At 42.8% G+C, this 19,596-nt stretch overlaps 1 long non-coding RNA gene across 1 annotated transcript; it reads right to left on the reverse strand.

The window, feature by feature from the left end:
* Window positions 1–1,971: 1,971 nt before the first annotated feature.
* Window positions 1,972–3,126, reverse strand: LOC121568401. The gene is made up of 4 exons (XR_006001249.1): window positions 3,051–3,126; window positions 2,788–2,900; window positions 2,460–2,658; window positions 1,972–2,258 (listed from the first exon to the last, which is right to left on the reverse strand). It is a non-coding gene; the product is annotated as an uncharacterized LOC121568401 (long non-coding RNA).
* Between the last annotated feature and the right edge of the window lie 16,470 nt (window positions 3,127–19,596).

The following is a 19,596-nucleotide window of genomic DNA, read 5'->3' on the forward strand; positions in this document are numbered from 1 at the left end:
CATTGGGTAAAAAGTAAAACAGTGCTACGTCTTCAAATGGATATGATCAGACATTTCTTCTTCCTTTACCTTTTGTATAGAACAAGGTGATACAGGTAACCAATGTAGACACTCTCACAGGTTACAGCTATTTAACTGAGGAGAGACTGGACTCAGTGGAGACATGATGAGACCTATTAATGAATAATGAGCCAACCAGGAAAGGGCTCTGATCTGGAGTGACAGACAGCTTCTCCTGTCTGGGAGTTATTACCCAGGGAACACCAGTATGTCTGCCCCAGAGAAGTCTAGCCTACCAGGACTGCCACTGCTGCCATGTGGCCAGTCAAGGCCCCACCAATATAATCATGCAGTCTGGACTAAGGGAAGGAGATCGGAGGAGCGAATGAGGCGCTAGTCTGCTAAATATAATCACCCTCCTCCAAGACAAATACAGGTACGTTTAAAGGCACATTCAAAACGAATAATATCAAAATACAAAATAAATGTTTATTTAAATGCTTTTACCAAGCCCTCAATCATGCTGATTACTAACTGAAAAATAATAAGACTGCAAACAAACTTAACATGAGCCCATTATGGTTCATGGCATTGCTTCAGTACTCTTATCCACTGCAATAAGATCCAGGCCATTATGCCCTCAGTGAAATTGCATAAGTACACAATAACACTTCAAAACAATACATTTAGTTCCTATTCCAATAGTAAATGTTTTCTCCAGATCCATACCTTATTATTCCTGTTTTCATGAGTGACAAATCTTAACTCAGGGATTCTTGAAAGTCGGGACAATCCTTGTCCAGCAGCGAAACTGTATTTTTATACTTTACATTTTTGTTATTTTGTTGCGTTATTTGAGCTTAAAAAATACATTTAGGGGAATTTTATTAGGGCAAAGATTTGCTTTTGGAATTGTCAAAATATTTTCAATATTATTAATTTCCATGTCGGCTCTATGCCGGAAATGCTCTTGCAAAGGGTCGCAATTTCAAACTCTCAAAAAAAGTGTTTAAAATTCTAAAAACTGGCAATAATTAATATTAACTGAAAACTGGCAATAATTAATATTAACTGAAAAAGTTCTCTACTTTTGATAGATTTAAACAAACAATATTAAAATCACCATTGTCACAACCATAAACTGTCAACGCCATCTGCCAGATAGATTAATATAGGACATGATATAATTTGGTTTTAGAGTCATAAAGGAACTGAGGAAAAACTTTGTATATTACTTGAATGAAGAAGAAAAATTATATTTTTGTCAACTCTGTAAAACATCAACTCCATCAGATTTTTGTCAAAAGTCAACTCCGTAACTCCATCAGATTTTAGTCTAAAGTCAACTCCGTCACAGTGCTGAAAGATCTGATAGAATGGTTATATTTTTATTGGGGGTTTTCAAATTAATATTTTTTCTATATATTACAAGTGTTTGTATTAAACTTTTATTTTTAGAGGCAAAATTATGTATGTTTTGAATATTCGTTGTCAACCCCATCAGTGGCTTGTCAACTCACGGATGGCTAACCCTCTTAATATCAATATTTGTATCAATATTCAAAAAAATATTTTCACCTTGTTGCAACATATGCTTAAACTACAGACTTATTTGCTGTGCTAGACCTAAGGGATAATGTTTGCTTTCTAAATGTTGTTTTATGTTCTGAATCTTGAAAAACATGCCAAAATGCTAACGAAATTAGCATTATAACTATAAAATAAAACTAATATACGTTTGAAGAGTTGTATTACATATTTGAATAGAATTAAACAATCAAGGCCTTTATAAAACACTTGTTGGACAATAAATGTAAAAATGAAATGCCTTTTATGGTGTCTGACGGAGTTGACATGAATCCAGTTAGTTGCATTTTATGAAACAATTAAAGAATTAGGACGTGGTTCCTTTACATGGTGTGATAGCTGATACTTTTGTCTATCAAAATATATAATTCAAATGTTGTTAATATTAAGAAATATATTTGTGGAAAGAAATAGAGATTGTCCTGTCTTTCAAGAATTTCTGAACTAAACCTGGTAAGAATAACATCATTGTAAGTAGTCATTGGACACCACCTATCTGTTGTGCTCTGTGTGCTGGATTTTGTATGAGGTCAGCTTGCAAGCTGCTCTCCTCACTGTGGTGCTGATCAGAATAACAACCACGACTAACAAAATCAAGCCCAGCAGAACTCCAAGGACTATGGTTGCCACTTTCCAGCCTTCTCCCGGGGCCGTTGATATCTGGGAAATTCCTACAGGGAAAAGATAGATGTTTGGTCAATGTCTATCAGTAACTACTGAAAGGAAAATATTAGATAAGCAGCCTCCCACACAAAATAAAATAGAAGAAATTAGTGAAACCACAACCAAGACACATACATTAATTGAACAAAACAAACACCATCACCGTGAAATGCCAATTCATTCAAAACAATCCTATGTTTTAAACATACTTTTCAAGGTAGCTATGGCGGTTATGTCCAGGTGTTTGCAGATAGTGTCCTGGAGAGCAGTCTGGAGAGCTCTTTCATCAGTGGAAGTATTCCCATTAAAACCACACATCATCCTGACCACCACACTACCCCTCTGGAAGCCCACCACTGTCATGTCAAAGGATGGCTCTGACAGAACACGCCGCATTCTGGGGACAACCTGGATTTTTAAAAAAATAGTAAAGTAGATGTCTAGTCTAAAAAGTAATTATGGAAAAGAAACCATAGTGTTTTAAGATAGCATTTTTAATAATATGACATCATGATAATTACAAATCTATGCACTTACAGTTGTTATGATCTTTGTAGAGGTATATGCCCAAGCATCGCTCCCGGGGTCGTACAGAGAGGAATTGAAGATCCAAGAGTTTAACTCTGCTGTTAATTTGAAAACATTCCTCACTGTAGGGGGGAAGCAGAGAGAGTTGTTATAATAAGCTGTAGGTCATCCTGACTCAGTCAGAGGCACAAATAGGCCTCAGTATTACAGATTCCTCTTTCTCTGAATACCGTATGTGAGATCTGAAGAATTGGTATGATTTCAGAACTTACATGAGCAGAGAAACTTGGAAGGAAGACATTGATTTTGGGATGAGCAAATTTCATTTTCTTGATCAAAACAGTCCGCAGGATCTAGAGTGGGTACATTTTGATGACATGAAGATGTAATGTAAAGTATGTGTAAGATACTCAAGTAAGACATTGAGACAGATACATTTTGAGACAGAGGACATTAGTGTAGCTTTGCATAGCTTCCCAGGGTTAACAGGATTCTGATCTATCTAACCAGGATGGCAGCTACACTCATGGCTGCCTCCAGGACCAACCACACACTGAGCACGTGATGAACACAAGCCTTTACATGGATCTGCACCTACAGAGATATTTCCTTCAAAATAGTGAGTGCAATAGTGGTAAATACCGCTTAACTGGATGTACTTACTAGTGTATTACAGGGTAATAACATATGTTCTTCCACTGGTAGTTGCTGTTGTATAAAGTACTTATTTAATGTAAAGTGTGGCGCACATTTCAAGCAACAACGTTTCTTACTCTTGCAGTCAGTACCCGGTACGGTTGGGTTTTGGTCGTAGAATTCTGCCTTACATTCACAAGTATGTGAAGGTCCCTTTCTGACACAGCTGGCATTTTTTGAGCATATGTGATCTCCTCGTTGGCAGATATCTGCCTCTGTAATAAAGTAATAAGTTAAGTTACTAAAAGCCACTAAATACACATGGCGACATGATAACCACCTGGTGTGAATGTAGACTTCTGTTTTATACCTAGATATGCAAATCTATCATCCAATTGATCCAAAGCGTCCTTATTTCTGTTAGTTCTTGAATATTTATTCAAAGATCACTTGATTGATTAACTAGCATAGAATAGATAATTGTATGTAGTTATTGGAATTGAACCTTTGACAGAGGTGATATTCAGATCCACTCCGGGTGCAGATGATTTCAGCGCATTGATGACGCTGTTCTGCACGTCAGAGGTTGACAGTTTGACCTCCAGAGCAGTGATCAGATCAAAGCCAACGATCACACTTCCTCTGCGAACACCGGTCACAACCATCACCAATTCTTTAGCCCTGATAAGGTCCTGGTACTCTTTCGGGAGATTGTTTTCAACCTTTAAAGAAATATGTACATTTAAATCATACAGGGTTATATTCCAGTGCCTTCGGAAAGTATTCAGACCCCTTGACTTTTTCCACATTTTGTTACGTTACAGCCTTAATCTAAAATTGATTAAATAAAAACATTTATTCAGCAATCTACACACAATACCCCATAACGACAAAGCGAAAACAGGTTTTTATACATTTTTAGAAATGTATTCAAATTCAATTAATTGGACATGATTTGGAAAGGCACACACCTGTCTATATAAGGTCCCACAGTTGACAGTGCATGTCAGAGCAAAAACCAAGCCATGAGGTCGAAATAATTGTCCGTAGAGCTCCGAGACAGGATTGTGTCGATGCACAGATATGGGGAAGGGTACCAAAACATTTCTGCAGCATTGAAGGTCCCCAGTAACACAGTGGCCTCCATCATTCTTAAATGGAAGAAGTTTGGAAACACCAAGACTCTTCCTAGAGCTGGCCGCCTGGCCAAACTGAGCAATCGGGGGAGAAGGGCCTAGGTCAGGGAGGTGACCAAGAACCCGATGGCTCTAGAGTTCCTTTGTGGAGATGGGAGAACCTTCCAGAAGGACAACCATCTCTGCAGCACTCCACCAATCAGGCTTTTATGGTAGAGTGGCCAGACAGGAGCCATTCCTCAGTAAAAGGCACATGACAGCCCGCTTGGAGTTTGCCACAAGGCACCTAAAGAAAGAAGATTCTCTGGTCTGATGAAACCAAGATAAAACTCTTTGCCCTGAATGCCAAGCGTCACGTCTGGAGGAAACCTGGCACCATCCCTACAGTGAAGCATGGTGGTGGCAGTTTTTCAGCGGCAGGAACAGGGAGACTAGCAAAGATGAACGGAGCAAAGTACAGAGAGATCCTTGATGAAAACCTGCTCCAGAGTGCTCAGGACCTCAGACTGGGGTGAAGGTTCACCTTCCAACAGGACAACAACCCTAAGCACACAGACAACGCAGGAGTGGCTTCGGGACAAGTCTCTGAATGTCCTTGAGTGGCCCAGCAAGAGCCCGGACATGAACCCGATTGAACATCTATGGAGAGACCTGAAAATAGCTGTGCAGCAACGCTCCCCATCCAATCTGACAGAGCTTGAGAGGATCTGCAGAGAAGAATGGGAGAAACTCCCCAAATACAGGTGTGTCAAGCTTGTAGCATCAAACCCAAGAAGACGCAGGGCTGTAATCGCTGCCAAAGGTGCTTCAACAAAGTATTGAATAAAGGGTCTTAATACTTATGTAAATGTTATGTTTCCATTTTATTCTATTTTTTTATTATCAAAAATGTATAAAAACCTGTCTTTGCTTTGTTGTTATGGGGTATTGTGTGTAGATCGATGAGGGAAAAAAACAATTAAATACATTTTAGAATGAGTCTGTAACCTGACAAAATGTGGAAAAAGTCAAGGGGTCTGAATACTTTCCGAAGGCATTGAATATGACATAAATTAAAAAGCAATTATAAAAAATGCTTAGTGAATATTTACCTGCATGGTGAAATTGGTCACAAAGTCTTTTTAAAGTTTGCTGGATATATTTGTATAATCAGACACAAACTCTCTGCCTGGAATTCGAGTGAAAGCTTCAAAGACCTTTCCAGCTTAAGGAGAAAAAGGATAAAGGAACATTTAGCAAAACAAATGTGATGTTTGCACAAAACGTCCCATTGTACTCATTTGATCTATATATTTTGTGACAAAAGTAGGTTCTTAGTAAATTCAAGCAGATTACTTGAAAACATTTTGACATACCAGTGATTATGTCTGTTGAAAAGTTTTTCTTAATGCTGCAGGATAAGTACTCAATAATCAGAGTGTATATGGTTCCAGGAGTAAGGTCTGAGAAAACAGCTTTGGTGGCTGAGGTCTCACTATGGGTTGAGTTGGAACCAGACGCCAGCTTCACCTTGTACTGTATCTGCTGGTCCAGGTTAATACCCATCCAACTCACACTGATTAACTTACTGGTGACATTCTCCAGCCTGATGACATTCACCAGAGCTTCTGACACAGAAAACAAATAAAGATCAAATAATGCAGTATATGTACAGCAATATTTTTATACATTTCAATATGTTAGTTACATTGTTTTTGTTACTTTGACACCTTTTTCAGGATATCCAATTGGTAGTTACAGTCTTGTCCCATTGCTGCAACTCCCCTATGGACTCGGGAGAGGCGAAGGTCGAGAGCCATGCGTCCTCCGAAAAACAACCCTGCCAAGCTGCACTGCTTCTTGACACACTGTTCGCGTAACCCGGAAGCCAGCCGCCCCAATGTGTCAGACGAAACACTGTCCAGCTGGCAACCAAAGTCAGCTTGAAGACACCCGGCCCGCCACAGAGAGTCGCCAGAGCGCGATGGGACAAGGAAATCCCAGCTGGCCAAACCCTCCCCTAACCCGGACGACGCTGGGCCAATTGTGCGCCGCCACATGGGTCTCCTGGTCACGGCCGGCTGTGACACAGCCTGGGTTCGCACCCGGGTCTGTAGTGACTCCTCAAGCACTGCGATGCAGTGCCTTAGACAGCTGCGCCTCTCGGGAGGTCTCAATTTGTAAGTTAAAAAAATTATAATTCTATACTAAGTCTGCTAAATTGAAAAATTCTAAGTTTTGAATCTGGCGTCGTTTTGCGTATCAGTTCATAAACACTATGCCATGGAATTGGTACGTCAAAAATCTATTCCCAACTATTTTGCAATCTATATGGGACGGCTGTGTCACGCCCTGGCTCTGGGACTCTGTTATGTTGAGCCAGGGTGTGTTGTTTCTATGTGTTTGGTGTGCTAGGGTTATTATCTAGTTCATTTGTTTCTATGTTGGCCGGTGTGGTTCTCAATCAGAGGCAACGTGAATCAGCTGTTGCTTGTTGTCTCCGATTGGGAACCATACTTAGGCAGCCTGTTTTCCACAGTGTGTTATGGGATCTTGTTCCGTGTATGGTTAGTGTTTGTAACCAAGGACGTCACGTTATCGTTTTGTTCGTGTTGGTAATTAAAATAAAAGTATGTTCTCATTCCACGCTGCGCATTGGTCCACTTTCTCCAACGGTCGTGACAGAAGATCCCACCTTAACTGGACCAAGCAGCGTGTCCAGGAGCCAACGCCAGAGAGGGCTCTAAAGGATATCAACCTCGACTGGGTCAAGCCGCGGGAGGAGGAGAGAGGCTGGACTTGGGAGCAGAGGAGCGAGAGTCTGGCGAGAGCCATGGAGGCCTGGCCCACGGGGAGGAGAGATGCCCAGAACATTTTTAGGGGGGGGCTCACGCCGTGGACGACGGGGCAGCAGGAGGCCGGGATAGAGTGGTTCAGCGGGTTGGCAAAGGAGGCCGCCAGGTTACGGGAGTCACTGGTCACCAGGGGGAAGGAGAATGTAGAGGCACGGCGAGAGGTACTGGGGTGTGTTGCCAGTCCGGTCCGGCCCGTTCCTGATCCCCGTGTAGGGCCAGTGGTGTGTGTCCCCAGTACGGTCCGGCTTGTTCCTGTCCCTCGCACCGAGCCTGTGGTGTGCGTCGCCAGCCCGGTCCGGCATGTTCCTGCCTCTCGCACCAAGCCTGTGGTGCGCGTCGCCAGCCCGGTCCGGCCTGTTCCTGCCCCTCGCACCAAGCCAGTGGTGCGCGTCGCCAGCCCGGTCCGGCCCGTTCCTGCTTCCCGCACCAAGCCAGTGGTGCGCGTCGTCAGCCCGTTTTGGTCCGTTCCTGTTCCCCACACCAAGCCAGTGGTGCGCTTCGTCAGCCCGGTTCGGCCCGTCCCTGCTCCCCGCACCAAGCCTGTGGTGTGCGTCGTCAGCCCGGTCCGGCCTGTTCCTGCTCCCCGCACCAAGCCAGTGGTGCGCTTCGTCAGCCCGGTTCGGCCCGTCCCTGCTCCCCGCACCAAGCCAATGGTGCGTGTCGTCAGCCCGGTCCGGCCCGTCCCTGCTCCCCGCACCAAGCCTGTGGTGCGCGTCGTCAGTCCGGCACAGCCCGTGCCTGTTCCACCGGTGCCTGGTCCGGCACCGGTCAGCTGCTCCACTCCGGAGCTAGAGCAATCCGCTCCACCAGTGTTCAGTCCAGCTCCGGCCAGCAGGGCCAGACCGGACCAGGGGCGCTTTGGGGGGTTTGTTGGAGGGTGGGGGTCAAGCCCGGAGCCGGAACCGCCTCCGTGGAGGAATGCCCACCCGGCCCTCCCCTGTTCGGTTTATGTTTGGCGCGGTCGCAGTCCGCGCCTTTGGGGGGTACTGTCACGCCCTGGCTCTGGGACTCTGTTATGTTGAGCCAGGGTGTGTTGTTTCTATGTGTTTTGTGTGCTAGGGTTATTATCTAGTTCATTTGTTTCTATGTTGGCCGGTGTGGTTCTCAATCAGAGGCAACGTGAATCAGCTGTTGCTTGTTGTCTCTGATTGGGGACCATACTTAGGCAGCCTGTTTTCCACAGTGTGTTGTGGGATCTTGTTCCGTGTATGGTTAGTGTTTGTAACCAAGGACGTCACATTATCGTTTTGTTCGTGTTGGTAATTAAAATAAAAGTATGTTCTCATTCCACGCTGCGCATTGGTCCACTTTCTCCAACGGTCGTGACAGGCTGTCAATCCTTTGGTCCTTAAATGAAACTGGTATACTTTTTTATTTATCACAATTTTCTTTAACCAATTATGTTCTTTAATGCAGGGCCGACAGACAAGTTCCTTACTTTTTCCCCCTTCCACTTTCCTCTTCAATTTTTGTGGTGAAGCTGCAATTATTTGGTTGTAATTTTGGTTAGAGCAGACATTTCCATATGTTTTTGTTAGCTGCATTTGCGACATAACTCCACCAGTCCTACCTATGATATAATTTACGAAGATTATACCTTTTTTAAACATTTTGTCAAAAAATATATTTTTTTTATCAATTAGTATATTTGAGTTTAACCACAATATTTGTTGCATTATTTGTTCTGTCATTTCTTGAGGATTAAATTGAAATTGCAACCAACTTTCTATGGCTTGTTTTAGAAATAGTGATATTTGGGAGATTATTTCCTTTTCAAATAACTGAAAGTGAGAGGTTGTAATCTGAATAAAGTGAAAAAGGCCATTCTTGAACATTGGGTGAGACAATCTTACTAATTTGCTAGAGAACCAGTTCAGATTTAAGTACAACTTTTGTATGACTGAAGCTTTTAGTGAAAGGTCTAATGCTTTAATATTTAATAATTTCTGTCCTCCGAATTCATATTCATTATATAAATAGGCCCGTTTAATTTTGTCTGGCTTGCCGTTCCAAATAAAATTGAATATTTTCTTCTCATATAATTTAAAAAACTGTTCGCTATGCATAGGCAAGACCATAAGCAAATAGGTAAACTGGGATAATACTAAAGAGTTAATCAGGGTGATTTTTCCACAAATTGACAGGTAATTACCATTCCATGGTAGCAAGATCTTATCTATTTTTGCTAACTTTCTATTAAAATGTATTGGAGTGAGATCATTTATTTAATTTGGGATATGTATTCCGGGTATATCCACATCACCATCAGACCATTTTATTGGTAAACTACATGGTAATGTAAAATTGTTATTTTTTAGTGATCCAATACATAATATAGTACATTTATCATAATTTGGTTGTAATCCAGAGAGGTTAGAAAATGCATCTAGATCCTCTATGAGGCTGTGGAGGGATTCAAGTTGTGGATTCAAAAGAAAACATGAATCATCAGCGTACAATGACACCTTTGTTTTTAAGCCCTGGATTTCTAATCCCTTGATATTATTGTTGGCTCTGATTTTAATAGCTAACATCTCGATTGCCATAATAAATAGATATGTTGATTAATTAAGTGTTATTGTTACATGTAATCTCTTGGTTCAACCTTAATGCATAATAAGCAACATCAACAGGGGGAACATATTGGGTGTACGCTAATAAACTGTATAAATAATAGAAAGAAGGGTACACCTCCCTCCCTCCCTCCCTCCCTCCCTCCCTCCCTCCCCCTCCCTCCCTCCCTCCCTCCCTCCCTCCCTCCCCCCTCCCCCTCCCTCCCTCCCCCCTCCCTCCCTCCCTCCCTCCCTCCCCCCTTACCCTCAGAACAGCCTCAATTCGTCAGGGCATGGACTCTACAAGGTGTCGAAAGCATTCCACAGGGATGCTGGCCCATGTTGACTCCAATGCTACCCACAGTTGTGTCAAGTTGGCTGGATGTCCTTTGGGTGGTGGACCATTCTTAATACACACAGGAAACTGTTGAGCATGAAAAACCCAGAAGCATTGCAGTTCTTGACACAAACCAGTGCACTTGGCACCTACTACTATACCCTGTTCAAAGGCACTTAAATATTTTGTCTTGCCCACTCACCCTCTGAATGGCACACACATAATCCATGTCTCAATTCTCTCAAGGCTTAAAAATCCTCCTTTAACCCGTCTTCTCCCCTTCATCTACGCTGATTGAAGTGGATTTAACAAGTGACATCAATAAGGGATCATTGTTTTCACCTCGATTCAGCTGGTCAGTCTATGTCATGGAAAGAGTAGGTGTTCTTAATGTTTTGTATACTCAGTTAACCATTACTAAAATGTCCCCTGCTCTTTACTTTTTAAATGTCATTCAAAAACTTAGCATTAGTTTATTTTCAACTGCTTTGACCTCGGACAGGAACGATTGAAGTGCCTCTAAGTCAGTTATGTGGTTTATGACAGTGGACAGCTGAGTCATAAACTATGGTTTACTTAAGGTTTATCACCTAGGAAACAACTGGTTTCAAATTAAAAGCTTAATGAAACCATACATGACAAAACATGTAACCAAATTTAACAGAGATCTATTATTTTTTGCACATAAGGTCTCTCTTTATTCTTTTGTAATCCGAGTCATCATGCTGTCTATTTATTCAGTAACAAGGTCAGGTAATAAGGAAAGGATGTACAACAAAAAAGTTTTGGTTCAAACTACTATACAACATAAATAAATCAGTGGTACTTACGTAACATAAAGGCAACCTTGGTAAGCCAAGAGGATATTCTTTCTTGCATTTTATTTTTTAACCTTTTTCTTTCTAATTTTAACACAGCCCAGATAGCCTGCTATGTGATGTGAGGCAGAGATGATTTCCTTGTTCACAGGTGAGAGGCAAGGTGTGCATGGCAATCTGTTAAGTCTGGAAACACCCATTTTTTTCTCTCACATTGACGCATAATCTGTAGGATGGATCAGGGAAGTGTTGAATTCACAAAGAGACATTTACATTTTACATTGACATTTTAGTCATTTAGCAGACGCTCTTATCCAGAGCGACTTACAGTTAGTGCATACATTATTTTTATATTTTATTTTTCATACTGGCCCCCCGTGGGAATCGAACCCACAACCCTGGCGTTGCAAACGCCATGCTCTACCAACTGAGCTACATCCCTGCTGGCCATTCCCTCCCCTACCCTGGACGACGCTGGGCCAATTGTGGGCCTCCCCATGGGTCTCCCGGTCGCGGCCGGCTACGACAGAGCCTGGATTCGAACCAGTTCTCTAGTAACACAGCTAGCACTGCGATGCAGTGCCTTAGACCACTACCCCATTTGAAATGTTATAGCAGGACTGAGGGTGGAACACCATGGTAACCACAGTTGGTCATTCATTAGAAACTTTGCATGATGCATCATATAAATAGCATGTTGCCAATATTAAAACAGGCTGCTTACACAAAACCTCAACCTCAGCTTTGCATATTGTAAACCATAAATATGTACAGTGCCTTTGGAAAGTATTCAGACCCCTTGACTTTTTCCACATTTTGTTACTTTACAGCCTTACTCTAAAATGAATTAAATAAATAAAAATCCTCAGCAATCTACACACAATATCCCATAATGACAAAGCGAAAACAGGTTTTTAGAAATGACATACCTTATTTACATCAGTATTCAGACTTATTTAGCCTTTTGGTATTTGATTTCATGTGAAATTACCTGATAATTATCATATTGTGACTCCTTTTAAATCAGTATAATTATCACTTTTCCCACTCTGCAGTAGTAACACCATCAGGGCTATCGTGTTCAGGAGCCTTTTCAAGGTGTGATCTGTTAAAGGATTTGCTTTGTGGAACAAAACAATAACTACCCTCTACAAGGAATGAGATGATATCCCAAAATATTACCATAATGAGCATGATTTCTCCACCAACTTCTAGGTTTAATTGGTAATCAGTAATAATAATATAATAATAATAATAATAATAGACATAGTTTGGAGCTGGAATAACTATACATAAAGTGTAAGAAACATTTTAACATTAAAATTGATATAGTTACACTACATAAGAGTTTTACAGTATACAGTGCCTTCGGAAAGTATTCAGACCCCTTGACTTTTCCACATTTTGTTATGTTACAGCCTTATTCTAAAATTGATTAAATCGTTTTTTTTCCCCTCATCAATCTACACACAATACCCCATAATGACAAAGCAAAAACTGATTTTTAGAATTTGAGGAACTTTCAGAGACATTCATCCATCCATGTCCATGTAGGGCACAGTCTGTGTGGCAGCCAAAGTTATTTTCATCCCTCTTTGTGCCTACAAGGGCATTAAAGAGATATTTTGGGATTTTGGTAATCAAGCCCTTTATCTAGTTCCCAGAGTCAGATGTGAATACCAGTTTTCTTGTAGACTTTCAGTCATTGCGCTAACGCTAATAGCATTGGCTCGCGAAACTACCTCTAACTTCCTTCATACAGGACACAGAGACATAAAAATGGTAGGCTATCCATGAGTTCATCTGACTCTGGGGAAGTTGATAAAGGGCTTCAATGCCAAAATCCCAAAGTATCCCTTTAAAGCTGTTTCTCTAGATTTACCATAATGGATCTTCCACTGTGGAACCATAGAAAAGCATGGTTTAGAAACTCTGTGACTATAGTGTCATCATAGTAAAATTCACACTGCTCAGTGAAATAAATCACAATATATCAGGTGTTTTGTGGTATGTGATGATACTAGATTAAGATCACATAACAGCACTATAATGTGCATATTTGTTTTAATGGAAAAGTAAACACTGGCACACAAAAGGTACAGTCAAAGCCAGAGAAACAATTTTGCTGAGTTGACATAAATCCCCTAATTGAGTCCAAATTTCTATGCAAATTATCCCCGTTTTGTATTTGTTTGTATTAATTAGTTATTTTCTAGATATTTTAGCATAGGCTACATTTTATGTTTCATGATTCATGATTCATGACACGCATGTCATCAATTTTACTGCAGCATAGAAGAAGTTTAACGTGACCATGGTGTCGAGAAACAGGCGATGATTGACGAGGAGGAGACCTGGCTGACGACTGTGGCACGTTTTGGGAGCATGGAGAGGCCAGAGATAGCCAGACTAGTAAACTGGGGTAAGGAACAGAAGGTGGGTATTGGATAAAACCATCAGTGCGTGTTCTGCAGGCAGTACAGCAGATGAAGGCGTGGCATGAGCGCGGTGAACGGATCGACGTGGTTATGGACAGCGAGGAAGAAAGAGAAGAGCCGAGTGCAGTAGGAAGATGTACAGTGGGGGGGAAAAGTATTTAGTCAGCCACCAATTGTGCAAGTTCTCCCACTTAAAAAGATGAGAGAGGCATGTAATTTTCATCATAGGTACACGTCAACTATGACAGACAAAATGAGAAAAAAAAATCCAGACAATCACATTGTAGGATTTTTTATGAATTTATTTGCAAATTGTGGTGGAAAATAAGTATTTGGTCAATAACAACAGTTTCTCAATACTTTGTTATATACCCTTTGTTGACAATGACACAGGTCAAACGTTTTCTGTAAGTCTTCACACACTGTTGCTGGTATTTTGGCCCATTCCTCCATGCAGATCTCCTCTAGAGCAGTGATGTTTTGGGGCTGTCGCTGGGCAACACAGACTTTCAACTCCCTCCAAAGATTTTCTATGGGGTTGAGATCTGGAGACTGGCTAGGCCACTCCAGGACCTTGAAATGCTTCTTACGAAGCCACTCCTTCGTTGCCCGGGCGGTGTGTTTGGGATCATTGTCATGCTGAAAGACCCGGCCACGTTTCATCTTCAATGCCCTTGCTGATGGAAGGAGGTTTTCACTCAAAATCTCACGATACATGGCCCCATTCATTCTTTCCTTTACACAGATCAGTCGTCCTGGTCCCTTTGCAGAAAAACAGCCCCAAAGCATGATGTTTCCACCCCCATGCTTCACAGTAGGTATGGTGTTCTTTGGATGCAACTCAGCATTCTTTGTCCTCCAAACACGACGAGTTGAGTTTTTACCAAAAAGTTCTATTTTGGTTTCATCTGACCATATGACATTCTCCCAATCCTCTTCTGGATCATCCAAATGCACTCTAGCAAACTTCAGACAGGCCTGGACATGTACTGGCTTAAGCAGGGGGACACGTCTTGCACTGCAGGATTTGAGTCCCTGGCGGCGTAGTGTGTTACTGATGGTAGGCTTTGTTACTTTGGTCCCAGCTCTCTGCAGGTCATTCACTAGGTCCCCCGTGTGGTTCTGGGATTTTTGCTCACCGTTCTTGTGATCATTTTGACCCCACGGGGTGAGATCTTGCGTGGAGCCCCAGATCGAGGGAGATTATCAGTGGTCTTGTATGTCTTCCATTTCCTAATAATTGCTCCCACAGTTGATTTCTTCAAACCAAGCTGCTTACCTATTGCAGATTCAGTCTTCCCAGCCTGGTGCAGGTCTACAATTTTGTTTCTGGTGTCCTTTGACAGCTCTTTGGTCTTGGCCATAGTGGAGTTTGGAGTGTGACTGTTTGAGGTTGTGGACAGGTGTCTTTTATACTGATAACAAGTTCAAACAGGTGCCATTAATACAGGTAACGAGTGGAGGACAGAGGAGCCTCTTAAAGAAGAAATTACAGGTCTGTGAGAGCCAGAAATCTTGCTTGTTTGTTGGTGACCAAATACTTATTTTCCACCATCATTTGCAAATAAATTCATTAAAAATCCTACAATGTGTTTTCTGGATTTTCTTTCTCTCAATTTGTCTGTCATAGTTGACGTGTACCTATGATGAAAATTACAGGCCTCGCTCATCTTTTTAAGTGGGAGAACTTGCACAATTGGTGGCTGACTAAATACTTTTTTCCCCACTGTATGTTGAGGAAGAATGGTGCTAAGTACCAACCGTATTCTGCTGTCTCTGATGGCTTCAAAATTGAACCTGAATTACGTGTGGTGGGCGGCAGGTGTGGTGAAGACCTCCAAGTCTGACCATTGCCCCTATGGTCATGCAAAGGATGATTCAGGCCCAGTGGGAGTGAACTATTTGGAGAAAGTGGATCCTTGCCTTTTGGCTGATCCATACAGTATGTAGTCTCAGGCTGGATAGAAAAAAAAGTTGGGTATTGTTAAATCGGTGAAGGTAGCTCGAAGTAGAATTGTGATGATTTTCTGTGTTTTTTCCATCCAGATGGAGTGGGCGCTACACTTCACGCGACTAGGGACAAGACCTGTGACTTGCTTTGCTCTCCGCAGCAGAGCGCCTTTGAAATTAGTGATTACTGGGGTGACGTTAAGTGTTGAGGTGGAGCAACTAAAATGTAAAATTCCTGTGTCTGTGACGCCCGCCATTTGGTGCAAGACCCGGTGGCAAGCGTGGTGAAACTGAGAAGAAACTGTCTGTCCTTTTGAATTTTGAAGCAGAGTCTTTACCTGATAAAGTCATATTAGAATATATGTCATATTTTGGGGATGCCCATGTTGCTGGCGATCAGAAGTGCCCGAGAGACAGGTTGAGGTTGCCTGGGTCAGAGTAGAACAGAATGTGTTTTATGCTGAAGCAGTGAAGAGAGTAGAGGATGATGTGGGTGGCCAAGAGAGTGATGTAGCTGGTAGTAGGCCTAGGCCAATACAGAGTGATACAAATGTGTGCTTCAGTAAGGTTGGCTTCTTAGAAGCACACAAGATCTCCCTCTTGTAGGATGCGATGAGCTTCAGTCCACTTTCGTCAGCTCAGCAAGGTAGGGAGGTACTCGCGGCTCCAGTGAGACCAGAACTTGCTGGCGAGACTCTGCACCTGTCTCCACTGGCTCTTGAAGAGATCTTTGTCAGTAAAATCTTACCTTTTGGGTAAGTAGCATAGCAGGAGTCAGGATGTATAGGGAGTCTGGATCGGTGGAGACGGAAACGAGAGGTCTGGCGTTGATTACAGCTGTGACCTCAGCCATAAGGGTGCACAGAATTTAGTGTGAGAGGTGAAGCGACTTGTTTTGTACAACATGGAGTCAAGGATTCTGCATGCCACCCTAATCATGTGCTTCCAGGCACCTCCCATGTGTGAAGAGTGAGGAGGGTTGAATTCCCATGTACAGCCTTGTTCACTGAGGTAGTTCTGGACACTAGGCCTCTGATGTTTCTCCTTTCCGAGTTCCAACTCCTTACATGCCCCTATGAAGTTTGTTCCACATTCTGATCTTTGCTGTTCTACAGATGGCTAAGAACCTCCTGAGGGCATGGACTCGATGACTTCGATGTGCACTGCCCTAGTGCTCATGCAGGTGAACAACACTGCCCAGCTTTGCTTTGAGCTTGACCTCCTCTGGTACGGCGAGCAGTGACTGTCCAAGGGCCGAAGACATCCAACCCCAAGTATGTGAAGGGAGGGGATGTACTGAGGCTTTCGGGAGGCAGGTCTGCCATTTTCTGTTGTTCATTTTTTCCACGGAACTTCCACTTGTGTAGTGCAGAGCTGATGAGCCTCTTACCCCCAATGATCTCTAGGCCTGCTGCTCTGACTGCTGCTCCAGTGAAGTGGCTGCCCTGATGTTTCACCTGTTCATGGTAGTGCCGTACTAGCAGTGTAGATATGTGGTTGTGTCTTGGTAGGATGAAGGGAATTTCTCTCACCACTGTCCAGCTGTGCGTTTCAGATGGCCTCCTATTCTGATGAGACCTTCGTCCAGGATGGGATTCAGCTTTGTGAGTGAACTGCTCTTAGGAATGTATTTTTTCTCTTCAAGTGCAGTGAACTCCTCAGAATATATGTATTTTTGAACAGACCTGATGATGACTTTTTTGACTTGAGGCAGTTCTTCCAGAGTCAGGGTTTGTTGCACTGATGCCAGCCTCTACATTTGGTCGGTTGACCTGTCGAGTCTGACTTGTGAGAGCGAGCAATGTGGATGAGGAATGAAGCGGCTCTCAGTAGTGAATTCCATGTGGAGAAGCACTCAAATCGTTCTGAGGTAAGTTTACTGTATCTGGTTTGCGTGATGAGGCTTGTTACCTGGGGGCGGACTTTGACATCCAAGCTCGAACAGATCTTGTGTCTTTGGCTGGGCATGATCGGGTTTGTACAGGAACGCTGGTCCTGTGAACCATGACGTAGTGGTGAGCTGGGAAGAGGGAACTGACCTTGAGGTGTGGTCAACGGGATTGTGTTCTGTAGGTATGTATTGCCTCTGCTCTGGCCATGTTGATTGTCGGATGTGTTGGACTCTGTTGTGCACATACACATAGAAGCGTTTAGTCTCATTGTATATGTACCCGAGGATTACTTTGCTGTCACAGTAGAAGTTGATGGTGTCTGGTTTGAGGTCTATTTCATCTAGGATGAGCTCTGCCATTTCTACTGCCAACACTGCTCCACATAGTTTGAGCCAGTGTATAGTAGGCTCAGACTGAGGGGTTAGCTTGGCTTTCCCTAGAATGAAGCCCACGTCTTGGAAACGTCTAAAAACACACACAGCTCTGTGCGTTTTGCCTTCGAGTGGGAGTTCGTGGTGTACAGTGACTTGCGAAAGTATTCACCCCCTTGGCATTTTTCCTATTTTGTTGCCTTACAACCTGGAATTAAAATGGATTTTTGGGGGGTTTGTATCATTTGATTTACACAACATGCCTACCACTTTGAAGATGCAAAATATTTTTTGGGGTGAAACAAACAAGAAATAAGACAAAAAAACAGAAAACTTGAGCGTGCATAACTATTCACCCCCCAAAAGTCAATACTTTGTAGAGCCACCTTTTGCAGCAATTACAGCTGCAAGTCTCTAGGGGTATGTCTCTATAAGCTAGGCAAAACTGCTCCAGCTCCTTCAAGTTTGATGGGTTCCGCTGGTGTACAGCAATCTTTAAGTCATACCACAGATTCTCAATTGGATTGAGGTCTGGGCTTCTGACCAGTTTCCCAGTCCCTGCAGCATGATGCTGCCATCACTATGCTTCACAGTGGGGATGGTGTTCTCGGGGTGATGAGAGGTGTTGGGTTTGCGCCAGACATAGCGTTGTCCTTGATGGCCAAAAAGCTCAATTTTAGTCTCATCTGACCAGAGTACCTTCTTCCATATGTTTGGGGAGTCTCCCACATGGCTTTTGGCGAACACCAAATATGTTTGCTTCTTTTTTTCTTCAAGCAATGGCTTTTTTCTGGCCACTCTTCCGTAAAGCCCAGCTCTGTGGAGTGTACGGCTTAAAGTGGTCCTATGGACAGATACTCCAATCTCCACTGTGCAGCTCCTTCAGGGTTATCTTTGGTCTCTTTGTTGCCTCTCTGATTAATGCCCTCCTTGCCTGGTCCGTGAGTTTTGGTGGGCGGCCCGCTCTTGGCAGGTTTGTTGTGGTGCCATATTCTTTCCATTTTTTTATAATGGATTTAATGGTGCTCCGTGGGATGTTCAAAGTTTCTGATATTTTTTTATAACCCAACCCTGATCTGTACTTCTCCACAACTTTGTCCCTGACCTGTTTGGAGAGCTCCTTGATCTTCATGGTGCTGCTTGCTTGGTGGTGCCCCTTGCTTAGTGATGTTGCAGACTCTGGGGCCTTTCAGAACAGGTGTATATATATACTGAGATCATGTGACAGATCATGTGACACTTAGATTGCACACAGGTGGACTTTTTAACTAATTATGTGACTTCTGAAGGTAATTGGTTGCACCAGATCTTATTTAGGGGGAATACATATGCACGCACCACTTTTCCGTTATTTAATCTTTAGTTTTTTTAAACTTCACCAATTTGGACTATTTTGTGTATGTCCATTACATGAAATCCAAATAAAAATCAATTTAAATTACAGGTTGTAATTCAACAAAATAGGAAAAACGCCAAGGGGGATGAATACCTTTGTAAGGCACTGTACGTACGTGGGATATGAAGCTGCTTCAGATCCTGTAGTGAGTCCCTTCCCATTCTTTCAGCTTTTCTTCAGAGAGTGGTGAATCCCAATCGCAAGTGCCTGAGGAGAGTTCCCGCAGTATGGCTCTGCTCTGTATGGTTACCGGAGCTACCAGGCCGAGAGGGTCGACGAGGCTATTTACTGTTGACAGGACTCAGCAACGCGTGAATGGTATGTCACTGACTGATACTCTGAAGGTAAAGGGGTCCTTTGTTATTTTCCAGCATAATCCAAGACTGCGTTGCATGGGTGTGGTTTCTCCTCAGAGGCCTAGGTCTTTAATGCCCTTGGCATGATCTTCTGGGGTGAAT

The sequence above is a fragment of the Coregonus clupeaformis genome, chromosome 6 (assembly GCF_020615455.1).
Source record: "Coregonus clupeaformis isolate EN_2021a chromosome 6, ASM2061545v1, whole genome shotgun sequence".
In the NCBI taxonomy this organism is placed as follows: domain Eukaryota; kingdom Metazoa; phylum Chordata; class Actinopteri; order Salmoniformes; family Salmonidae; genus Coregonus; species Coregonus clupeaformis.